This window comes from Myxine glutinosa, chromosome 1, assembly GCF_964187855.1.
Source record: "Myxine glutinosa chromosome 1, kmMyxGlut1.1, whole genome shotgun sequence".
Lineage (NCBI taxonomy): Eukaryota > Metazoa > Chordata > Myxini > Myxiniformes > Myxinidae > Myxine > Myxine glutinosa.
In genome coordinates, this window is record NC_136261.1 from 377,145,319 (window position 1) to 377,158,236 (window position 12,918).

The window sequence follows — 12,918 nt, forward strand, 5'->3', positions numbered from 1 at the left end:
TAGTAGTAGTCGTAGTAGTAGTAGCAGTAGTAGTAGTAATAGTATTAATAGTAGTAAATGGTGTTATTCAATCGATCATAAACATTCAGACAGAAAAAAACAGAAATATCAGCAAAATAGGACATTTTAATATAATTAAATAATTGTATACGAGTTAACACGCTGAAAAAAGGGCATTATAACAAAGAACACACAAAATCACAAACTGATTTGATCACTGAAAGTCAAAAAGGCTAAACCATCTGCATTGTACATGCGACATCAACAATTTTAAAAACAAAGTGCACTTGAACGGTCTGTCATCTGCGTACACTGAGGAATGACAAGAAATACAAACAAATTTCATGATAAAATAACATGATCATTCGGCAGGATAACCTCGAGGAGGGTAACTACAGCGAAAAGCAGGGGAAGGATTACAGAATTGGTGCAGCAGAATCAGCAGAATGGTACAAAAAGATAAACATGGAATTTACTTTCTAACCAATCGGACTACTACTACTACAAGGGAGTACAATGTGTATTATTCACTAATAATAATAAAGTATGGTACAGCACTGTTTTTTTACCTTTGGGTTTTACATGTGATTTGTGAGAGTTGAGATGAGTTTCTGAGAGAATATTGCGTCCGATCCTGCCTCAGGTCTGGAAACCAATGTCGAAACTCATTAGATGTTAGAAATTGGCCTGAAAATCTCGGACAAGTTTCAAGCCGACGTTGTTTGAAGGGTGGAATATCACAAAACTGAAGAACCTGATTGTATGATTGTCCGAGAATGATTCGGAGAGCCATTTTCTGAAGCTGTTCCAGTTGGTTATCTTGGCGGATTGTGAGACCAGCATTCCAAACTGGAACAACATTCTCTAAAAATCTTCAAATCAAAAATCTTCCACGGCTAAGTTAAACTTTTTCAGCATCTTCAACATAAACAACTTTCCATTTGTCCCGGTGACAATATTGCTGATGTGAAGATTCCACTCCAGATCAGATCAGATGACAAAACCCAGTATTTTCATATGATCAAACATCTGCAGTAAAGTCGCTTGGATCGTAAATTGAGGCTTTGGCGGAGGTTGCTTCATGAAACAAACTTCCATAAGCACACACTTATCAGTATTCAAATTCATGTTATTTTTCATTGCCCATTGAGTAAAAACATTCAAGGCAGATTGTATTGTCACATTAGGTTCCCTGCCCCTTCAATCCTCAATCAATGTCATGTCATCAACATACTTGAAGGTTAGAATATGAGCATCGTCATCATGCTGAGTCGTTCCATCATTGATTTGAGCCAATCAACAGAGAGGGCCCAATTTGGTACCCTGTGGTACCCTTCATACAGGATTTGATTTACAGACAAGGTACCCTTGTATCTAACATATCGAACTCTTTTATCCAAGAAACCACACATCCAGAAAAATAAGGCAGGCACCGACACCCATTTGAATTAACGATGTTACAACCACATTGTACATATTTCATCAAAACCTTTAGAGAAATCTGTTGTAACCACCGTGCGGTGACTTAGTTGTTTGTCAGCTTGCTCATACAGATTGTTAACAATTAACAAGTTAATTAATGAAAACACTTAACAAGGAAGTGTGAGGTGGAATAACCTGCTCGGTTACTAAACTGATTGATGTCAATATTGTCCTTAATGTCAATGAGTAAGCATCGAGTTGCAAAGGTTTCAGCTAATTTTGCAAAGTGATCAGTCAACGATATTGGTCTGAGTTTATTCCAAACTGGTCTAGAAGTCTTCGGGATTGGGACAACAATTGCTTTTTTCCACTGTGCTGGAATAGTTCCCTCTTTGAATGAAGAATTTAAGATATTGTCGCGTCACCTGGGTAAACACCTCAGGATGATGGGTAGCCGATCGTTGTTACTCCCGAGGTGTTCAACCAAATGAATGTCAGTTCCTTTGATGGCGCGTGTGGGACCGAAGGTCACGAGGTCCTTACCTGGGCCGATCAGCACGACGGGGGTTATCCGAACCCAACAAACACAGAAACAAACACACAGGCATGAGAAAAAATGCAATAAATAATGGTTTAATGAAAATAAGTGCAATATGATCGGAATGAAAGGTGAGGTAAAAACGAATATCGTAATTTGAGACGTCTCCACTCATACCTGAATACAGACAGGGAAATGATTAAAGAAAATAAAAAGAAAATCCCCTCTTTTATTTGGCACTCAGCTCTGGCCTCGTCGAGCACTTTGGCAGGGTCGGTCGACTGGAGGACAGCGCCCAAACAATGGAGCCGGTCAAGTGCGCCAGCACACCGAGCCGTGCCGCAGGCAGCCAAACGTTCCCCCGCTCAATCCAGGCCCAGCCAGCACCATCCGGTCCTTAGCTCCCTGGAAGAGTTCCGAGTCAAAACAACACCCCTGACTCCAACGCTGCAAGGTTTTCTAGGCTTCAAACAGTTCTCCTCAAGCGCACACGAGAAAACGCGACCACTCGCCATGAAGCCAGCACCAAAGAGAGAGAGAGAGAGAGGGGGGCTGGGACGCACCCTCCTTTTTCCCTCGCTGAAGTCACTCCCCGACCAATCCCCACACCCCCATTAAATCATTCCATATGCTCTCAACCAACGACGAACTTCACGGTGTGGCCGATCGGTCACGATCCCTTGGAGGCGGAATCTAGCATCGTTCGGAAATGTTCGGCTTTCTTTTGGCAATGTCGGCTTAATGGCCGTTGTTGTTATTGTTGTTGTTGGTGAACCAGGGTTTTTATGGCCAGCCTTTTTTCTTGTAAAAAACAGAAGGGAAAATCACAGGAGGCACTTACATACTGGGAATTATCCTTAAGCCCTATCTTGTTAATACAAAACCAACATCCGTGTGGTGACATGCGAACACTCTTAACCTGACAGGTTCCTCACTTATTATATCGAGGTGCTTCTTCTTTGCGTACAAGGTCCATGCTAAAACCTATACAATCTTAACTCCACGATGGTATTTCTTCCCTACCCCCACAAATGTATCAATATCGTTAATGGGGCCTGAATTCACAAACAAATTCACGAATTAAACAGACTGGGATTCCATCAGGCTTCGCCTGCTGTGAGGATTCACACCCAGTGGCATGTTATCACAATGCCATTACACTCACGAATATAAAAATTGCCCACTTGGATTGCATTATTGGGAGAGTTATTTGAAGTGTGTATCTTGAGGTGTACTTTTCTTCAGGCCAAAATGGTGATAGCAATCTAGCAATTCCCCTTCTCCTCCCAAGGACTCTGAGTCCCTGACTCAAACATAAAACAAGATGGAGCTTTGAACAAGTCAGAGCCTCGCCAGTGTGTCGTGACCAATGTAAGGTTTCCCACCTTTTTGACTCGATGTTATTTTTTGATTTGTGTCCCATACTCCACAGAGTGTCGGTGATGCCGAAACAGATTATTGGTGACGGTTGTACTGGGTGGTTTTGCCATTACCTTCCTGGCGCTGCTGGTCCATGGTCTGTCCTTTTAAATACTGGGCACCAAGCAAGGAAGCAGCTCGTACCATTTATACAAAAAAGTCTTTGTGTGACTCGGACGGGTTTATATCTCCGACCCTCCCAGGTTCAAAGCGGAGGCTTCATTAAACCACCAGGTTTGACATTCCCCACCAGTGGATTATTTACTTGATACATTTGGAAAAAAAATTTTTTTTAAAGACTCCAGAAAAAATTTATTTATAAATGTATCATCTCCTTTGTGATGCAACAAACATGGTTATCAAAATTTCACATGAAAAAACAAAACATAATTTGTTATTTCTTTCACAATCCAGTGACCTTAAAGTAATCCCTTACCTCTCGTAACGAAGATGCGTTCAAATTGCACGACGATCAACCAACCAACGACAACCAACCAGGAAGCAAAGCAGGTATATCAGTTTCCTTACGTCACGTGGGAATGCATTGACGTCATTTACTTGCAGTGACTATTCAATCTTATTCCGGTTTTCAAGTCCACCACAAACTCTCAGCCACTTGGTTCTATCATAAACACTTGTGGAAATTACACATCATCCTTTGAAGTTGTTTTCCCTGTCTAAAGTAACAAAGATGGAGAAAAGATGGTTGTGACATCAATTGATTCATTCGTCTCTTTTCTCAGTCTCATTCTCAGTTTCTCCTGAACGATGTCGATTTTATCATTTGAAGGTAATAATAAATTGAAAGGTACAATGAGGGAAAATAAAATGAGCAAGAATGCAAATCCTCAGAGAACACACGCCCAACCACACCTTAAAATGGGACGTGTAGATTTTACAGGTAAATCACGTTTTACAGGTAAACACCTGAACAACTAAATAAACATATATGTCGACAGTGGAGATAGGAATGGGGATAAAAATAAATATATACAGCAGTTTAAAGGTTTGTGTTGGCAGTAGAGATGGTAAAAGTGTATTTAATAAATAAGTAATTCAAAGTTGTGTGTTGGCAGTGGAGATGGTAAAAGTGTATTTAGTAAATAAGTAATTTAAAGTTGTGTGTTGGTAGTGTAGATGGTTGAAGTGTATTTCGTAAATAAGTAATTCAAAGTTGTGTGTTGGTATTGGAGATGGTAAAAGTGTATTTCATAAATAAGTAATTCAAAGTTGTGTGTTGGTCATGGAGATGGTAAAAGTGTATTTAATAAATAAGTAATTCAAAGTTGTGTGTTGGTATTGGAGATGATAAAGTGTATTTCGTGAATAAGTAATTCAAAGTTGTGTGTTGGTATTGGAGATGGTAAAAGTGTATTTCATAAATAAGTAATTCAAAGTTTCCTCATGCGTAGATACACCCACGCACCAGATTAGAAGTTAGTAGTTTGTATATTTTTCAAGATATTTCGCTCACAAGGTTCAGACATATATATGGTGGCGGCCATCTTGGATTTTGACGTGGCGACCCAATTTTCAATAGCGTTCTTCCTTCTGCCTATATACACTCACACGCCAGATTAGAAGTTGGTACTTCGCTTATTTTTCAAGATATTCCACTCACAATGTTCAGTCATACATGGCGGCGGCCGTCTTGGATTTTGACACGGCGACCTAATTTTCAATAGGGTTCTTCCATATGCTGTTACGTGTTCCTCCCCCAACTCCTGGTCTCGGTATACCTCCGATTCCCCGGGAGGGGCAACGGCAGAAAATTATATTATTCCGTGTCAAAATCAAGCAGGAAACCACACCACTGGTTATGAACAAACAATAATCTATTATAAATCACACCGGAATCACAACACAAATCATAATAGCAATTCACCCTACAATCACTCTCTTACGATGGTACCACCTTATCTAGTCCCTTAACCCCAAACTCACGGCCCTCCCCCAATGTCCCTGTACCCCTCAAAGGCGAAGTCGATTCGCTCCAGCGATCGTTGGATCAATGTCTGATCAAAGTCAATTGAGGCGTGGACGATCGAAGCTACCCAGAGGTCACATGGTTCAACACCCAGCAAAAATAGTGGTGGAATGGAAGACCTCCCAAAGACGCGCTCTGACGTACACGTTTGTGGTTCAATCAGCGAGTCTCCGTATAATCCTCAAAAGCCACTTTCTTGCACAGCCGTCCCCGGCAACCCACCGGGGAATAATGCCAGCCGACGCGACAAAAAGCTTCTTTCACTGAAGGCAGCGCGTGTGACAAAATGGCAGACAGCTCTCACTCGAGCCGGGGCTGCGAGGCAAGGATACTCCGGAACCTCAATGCAGATACCCGACGACGCAGGCTCCACAGTACTCCGGCGATATCACCTATCAAACAAACTTCCTTTCCAGGACTCAAAGTTCACTCGCACTGTACGCTCACCCGCTCGGTACGGAGCTTCAACCAAGTTCGTCTTTTCACTTCTCTCCACGCCTCTTCCTCTTCTTCTTCCGTTTTTTCACCCCGGTTCGGTTTCCTGTTTCATTTTAAGTTAACCTTTTTAACTTTAGATAGCTGTTCCTGCATACTAAACCTTTTGAGGATAATAATAATACATAATATCCGAAACATGTCAAGTGGGTGAAAACCACAACAGCGGAGGTGACGAATCCGTAACAATGCCTAGTTGCACCCACACACCAAATTAGAATTCGGTCCTTCACTTACGCATGCACAGCACGCACGCACGTCCACACGCATGCAAGCACGCACGCACACACGGACAGAGGGGAAAACCATAGTCCCCCTTTCGCTCCGCGGTGCGACGGGGGACAAAAATTGTGAAAAAGTTCAATAGGAGTTTGTTTCACCCGTCTTTGTTTGATTCACAATCTTATGCACCTGTAATTTGTAATTAAAATAATTTAAGACCAACCTCGTTCCCTGGGCCCGCACGGGCCCTGATTATCTTCAACGTAAATCTTCACCAAACACCGGAACCAATGAGATTCGAGCATTTGAAAAAGTATTTCAAAAAAGCTTATTACCGCGTTTTGGAGGCTGAAAACGGCGTCAAATATTCTAAAATTGACGAAGAATTCTTTTTTAGAAATATCGCGGCCGGAGGGGATAGTTTTTCACGGCCAGAAATATCCGAAGTTGAGACGGAATTCACCGAATTAATCAAGAAGAAAATTTTATAAATTTTAATCTCATCCAGAATGCAAAAGGTGTCATCTGATGCCATCGCCTTTAAAAAGGTTAAGAACCACTGCTCTCAATCAACAAACCCAAGAAACAACTTCTTCCTCTTCTCCATGTACTTCTCCTGCAACTGCCTTACAATAAAAATCCCGTCTGTCGTTCCTCTTTTGGGCATAAATCCAAACTGCATTTCGTCAATCTTCACGTTCTTCCTTATCCTCCTCTCCAACACCCTTCCCAATACCTTAATTCCATGCTCCAATAACTTTATCGCTCGATACGAGCCACAGTCCAGAGGGTCACCTTTCCCCTTGTATAGAGGGACGAGGGTACTCAGTTACCAATCCATTGGAATGCGGCCTTCTTTCACCACCAGATTACAGATCTCTGCCATTCTCTTCACACCCCAACTTCCTGCTGCCTTCAACATATCTCCAACAACTCCCGTCGGCCCTCCCACTTTTCTACTCTTCATTGCTTTTATAGCTTCCTCAACTTCCTTCTGTTATCTTCTCTGCTGGTCCTAAAACTGGGTTACTCTCTATGTTGCCATCCCATTTATTCTCTGCATTCAACAGCATTTCCATATATCTCTCCAATCTTCCTTTAATTCCATCTGGGTCCACAACGATTTGTCTCACTTCATCCTTCAAGCAACTCACCCCCATCACATAATGCCTCTCTTTCGCTATCTGCTTTGCAATCCTGAATACCGCTCTCTGACCCTCTTCCGAATTCAAGCGTTCTCCGAACATTTTCCTAAATGCCTCCTGCGCCTTTGCTACCTCTTTCTTTGCAGCCTTCTTGGCTGCCTTATAACTTTCATGCTCGGCCTTTTCTGCCCCCGTACCCTTCGCCTTCTGCCACTCCTTGAACTTCTTCCTCTTGTCGTCAATCCTCTTTCCAACTTCATCATCCCACCACCATGTTTCCGAGTGCCTCGGTGGTCCATTTGTCCATCCACATACCTCACCAACGGCTCCCACAGACTATCTTTCATTGACATCCAACCACTTTCAAGCTCAACCACATCATCCTCCACCATACTCAGCCTCTCTTTTAATGCCTCCCTCACTGTCACCTCTTTCAACCTCCACACCTTCATTCTCGGTTGGTACTTCACCCGCCGAGCTCTCCTCGCACCTTACAAAGGGTAAGACTTACAAAGGATAATTTACCCTGATGCCCTAATCTAGTTAACATGCCCTGCTCCCTCGTGACGGGGACGAATATACAACTGAATCCGACATTCGGGCTAAGCAGGCCCTCTTTATATTGTTATGAATTTGGGTAGTGATATGTAGAGCAGAATAGATCTGAGTAGGTAACATGCTTCGAGATGCCGCGGTAAGGAACACTACCTGTAATAAGTTCATGTGTAGGCGTTTTGTCGGTTAAGATGTATAATTGTGAATCTACCAAGAGATTCGAGTGATAGGTAGTGTAGGGATTAAGAATAAGCCCCTGTGTGTCCTCACCTGGTTAGCCAAACCTCTGTCCCTTTTGGCACTGCACACCACTTAAACATTAGTTAGGATCCCTTAGTACAACACTAGTAACGCCCTCCCCCCTGACATGACCTAGGAAGAAATTAGGCCAGGGCGCCGCCACACGGCCGCCACCATTTACACCTCCAAGAGGCCTATCCACCTCGCATAGCACGTGCAGTGGGCGTGCGTGCAGTGGGCGTGTCCCTGGGCGAGCCGGCGGAGGCTCTGATTGGTTGGCAGCGCGCCAGGGCTGACGTCACGAAGAAGATCGATATTAACGAGGGCCGAGCACCATTTTTTAGAGGTTTCGTTTGAGGTGCGCATGAGTTGAGTGGAGAGTTTGTTTGAGGCGCGCGAGGAGAGTTGGCATATCCCTAGTGCAGAGAGAGAGCCCGAGTTGAGTTGGCAGTTCGCAGTGCGCAGTGCGCAGTTCGCAGTTCGACAGTTGAGCCATAGGGAGTTGCTGAACGCCAGTTGCCGAACGCCATTGCGCAGTCGAGTCGATACGAGGACTCGTTTTGAGCAGCCCGGTTGAGTCGTTCAGAGATCCCGACCCGAGTTGGGCTGAGGTGTAGCCCGAGTGGAGCTCGCTGTCCTGCTGTGGGACCTTGTGGCGCTTGGAGCGAGGGACCTCGTGGTGTGCGATCGGGCCTTCGCGTTGCTGTGGTACTTGGAGCGAGGCCTGGTGGCGGCCGAGCAGGGCCGTGTTGGACGGCGGCCAAAGCCGACGACAAAGACCAGATAAGACCGAGTTGCGCGTTCACAATTACATGACGTGTTCTTTTATTTAATTCAGATCCCCTCGTCTTGTATTTGATATCTGGTGTGCAGGATCCTGATTTAGGAATCAGATTTACCGGCGCGTGCTTTTCCTGTCTTGCCTTTTCATTTGAATAAACCCTTGTATTATTTTTGTATATACCTGAACGCAGTTTTCAGGCTGGTTGATTTTAATAGCTAAGGCTGCGGTGGCTCTCGCCGCTTCCCTTCATCCCGCGCGCTTGGGGTAGCTTTTGGTTTTGGAATCCGCCATTGAGTTTTCGCCTTGGGAGTAAAGCCTTCATGATCGGCATCCGCAACTCTGGTGTTAATCGAAGATGCGCGACAATATTACATGGGGTGCTTCTTCTTCTTCACAACAGTCGGAGCATGATACCTACACAAATCTACCTGACTCTACATATCACTACCCCCACAAACATAACAATATGCATTGGGGGCATGAATGAATGATCGTTTTAAGGCCATTTTCCCCACTAGAGTGGGGGTTAGCCTTGCGGGCCCCATGACAATCATGGTTCCCTTTTTGAGGCAATGTTTTTATGGCCGGATGCCCTTCCTGACTCCAACCCTTAGTCACCTCTTACGATGCGCAGGGAAACGGTGTACCTATTCTAAACCGGGGTATACACCGGGACTAAACCGGGGCATTGGGGGCATGATTATCGACAATTTGGTACCATCTGTGTATATTTTGAGTAAATATTAGTGCCTGGATGTAAAATTTAACAAATTAAGAAATATCGTGAATTGCCACAGGATATGATCACAAATCGTTTGTTTAAACCTTCAGATAATAAAAACTGGACAGGAGTGAAAACATGACCTCCACACACCTTTGGTGGCAGAGGTAAAAATAAAAATAAAAGGTTACTTCTTCACATGCTGTGTTGTGTTTAAAAAATATGTCACGTACCAGGCTCGGCTGTTAATCCATCATCCTCAAATTGGGCTGTTTCTGCTCTCAGGCCTTGGGACTTGAGCCAGTCCAAGAAATTGTCCATCTCACCGATGACCTGCCAGGGGTACAATGCTTCTGTTAATCACAGAAAAGTTACACATGTTATTTTCTTTACTCAGTTTGGAATGTTTTGCAAGTTGTTATCTTCTCCAATTTGATCATGTATCCAGCAAAACGGTAAACGTATCGAGCTTGATCACCATATTTACACTGACAGTACACATAAGAGACAGACACACTCACCTTTGAGCTATGAAGCATGGTCACAGATAAATGATTTACCAGTACGTTATCCTGATGAGCCCATAATAAGGGCATAAGCCGCATCAGCCACTCTAATTCCATGTATTTGTGACCAAAAATCTCTGTCTTCAAAGAGCTGAGTAGCACATGGATGCTATCCTCGTTTGCAAGTGATGTGTTGGCATAATTTACGCATACGACATCTGCATCATGTTGCGTTCAAGGTCAGAGTTGATCCTCTTGTTTAACACACACGAACATATCAAACCTGTTTTTATTTCCCTCTCACTGCAATTGTCTCAAACATGCACCAATGAGTCTCCACTTTGGTGGAAGTTAAACTTTTCAGGTTCAACACATAATCCTGTCATCTCAGAAACTAGGTTGGTGCTTTGATGGGAGACGCATGCATGGAAGGCTGAGAGTTGTTCGCTTGGAGCACGGCAGAGACAGACACTGATACAGACCTGTGTGGCAGAGACAGACACTGATACAGACCTGTGCGGCAGAGAGAGACACTGATACAGACCTGTGTGGCAGAGACAGACACTGATACAGACCTGTGTGGCAGAGACAGACAGATACAAACCGGCGTAGCAGAGACAAACACAGACACAGATGGGCGTGGCAGAGACAGATAAAGACATAGACCGGGTGGTACAGACAGACACAAACAGGCACAGCAGAGACAGTGTATGTATGTGTGAGTGTCTGGGTATGTGTGTTTATGTGTATTTGTGTGTGTGTGTGTGTGTGTGTGTGTGTGTGTGTGTGTGTTTATGTGTGTGTAGGTGTGTGAGTATGTGTGTTTATGTGTATGTGTGTTTATGTTTGTATGTGTGTTTTTATGTGTGTGTGTGTGTGTGTGTGTGTGTGTGTGTGTGTGTGTGTGTGTGTGTGTGTGTGTGTGTGTGTGTGTGTGTGTGTGTGTGTGTGTGTGTGTATGTTTGTTGTTGTGTGTATATGTGCGTTTCTGTGTTTTTGTGTGTAGGTGTGTTTTTGTGAGTGCAAGTGCATGTGTGTTGATGTGTGTTGATGTGTGTTGATGTGTGTTTATGCATGTGTTTATGTGTGTGTTTATGTGGTAAAATGGGCGTATCTTTTCTGATTCAAAGTAAAAGGTACGTATTTCAATTATCACTCATTTTCGGGGAAATCAAATGGTAAGTATCATATTGAAACTTGACGCGATAGTAGATATGGCAATGACGTCACGTTTGACACATTTTTGCAAAGCTCCAGCACCTCAACATTTGGCACGACACCACTGGAGCTTATCAATCGAGCAGTGTCTGTAAGTAAGTGAGCGAGTGAGTCGGTAAACACTCGTCATTATCACTAGAACCAAACACACTATTTTGATGAAACGTGGACACAATATTCATATCTGATGCCTTATGAAGGTGAATTAACCTCATCAAAATCTGCGCTCATTCGAGGAGTCAAGACTAAGGGGAGGTAGGGGAGGGGTGGTGGTGGTTGGGGGCGGAGTTTGAAAATAGTTGTTTGCTCTCTTCTCCAAAACTACACACACAATTTCGACGAAACTTGGTACAACCTTCATCACCTGTGGTGTACCAAAGTTTGCTCATGGCATATAAAACAAAATCACGGTCTATGGGGTCTGCAAGGGGCTTGAGTGACTATTGCTCCTGATCCAGGTGAGCTTCGGGACCCGCAGTCCTATTTTTTGCTTTTGCCCGGATCTGGAGGACTGGAAAAAGATACCTGCCTCGACAATGCAGGCCAGGTAGGTTCTAATATGTGGCCTAAACGACTTTTTAAGAGAAGATAGTTCAACTTTAGTTTTGGATGTCGCAGATTGGACCGACATATTTTTTCCGTACCAACATTACAGAGATCCCTCATCTACAACCTTCAACACCTCCTCATTTAGAGGTGCCATTGGATATACACAAGTTAATTATAAAAACTTTCTGCCTGGTTTGTAGTTAATTGCAGAATGTCGTTAACCTGGTTAATCACATAACCTGGTTAACCTAGTTAATCGCATAACCTGGTTAACCGCATAACCTGGTTAACCGCATAACCTGGTTAACCTGGTTAATCGCATAACCTGGTTAATCGCATAACCTGGTTAACCTGGTTAATCGCATAACCTGGTTAACCTAGTTAATCGCATAACCTGGTTAACCTAGTTAATCGCATAACCTGGTTAACCTAGTTAATCGCATAACCTGGTTAACCTGGTTTGTAGTCTGGTTTTTTTGCCTGGTTTGTTTGTAATTATAAAAACTTTCTGCCTGGTTTGTAGTTAAAAGGAAGAATGAGGTTCAGCCATCGTTGTGTGAAGTTTAGTGACGTCATATAAAACAACGCAGTGAATAAAACAAAACGAGTGAAAAACACCTCATTAAATGAACAATCAGACACCTCAGCATACATTGAATAAAAACTCGTTTAACATCTTCATTCGCGTCATCAACGAAGAGAAAATTATTTTATCTTTAAATAAACGTTTTGCAGATCTTTCTCAGTATTGATAATAAAATGAGAAGCTCCGAACAAACCTCCCATGCGGCCCGATCCGATGACGTGAACCTTTGTCTCAGGTACAGCACGAGATTTACGAGAAGATAACCCGGAAGTTATTCATCGTTAATGAAAGTGCATATTACCTCACATCGTTCTTCTTCCTCTTTGTAATAAGATCCTTTGTGACGTCAGCAATTTGAGTGTCGCCGTCACATTACAATGCGAAAATAAAATAGAAGATAAAGAAGAAGCAAGGACGGCTTCCGGGTTAAAATACAAATTACAGTTTTAACACCTGCGGGCTTTTCCCTCATTCGGTTATAATTTCACTTGAAAATTAACGAAAGTTGAAAATCAAGCTGATGTTATTAAA

General features: G+C 43.3%; 1 protein-coding gene across 3 annotated transcripts in view; it reads right to left on the minus strand.

Moving 5' to 3' along the window:
- Nucleotides 1-12,655, minus strand: part of LOC137415148 (E3 ubiquitin-protein ligase TRIM62-like) — a 32,637-nt gene extending 19,982 nt beyond the window's left edge. For 2 of the 3 annotated variants that reach the window (XM_078770200.1, XM_078770198.1), the window contains exon 1: nucleotides 3,816-4,174. The gene's annotated coding sequence lies outside the window, so the exon portion shown is untranslated. Of the gene's footprint in view, nucleotides 1-3,815; nucleotides 4,175-9,761; nucleotides 9,862-12,580 lie in introns of those variants that run through there. The other variant, XM_078770199.1, reaches the window with a different exon arrangement.
- Nucleotides 12,656-12,918: the final 263 nt, after the last annotated feature.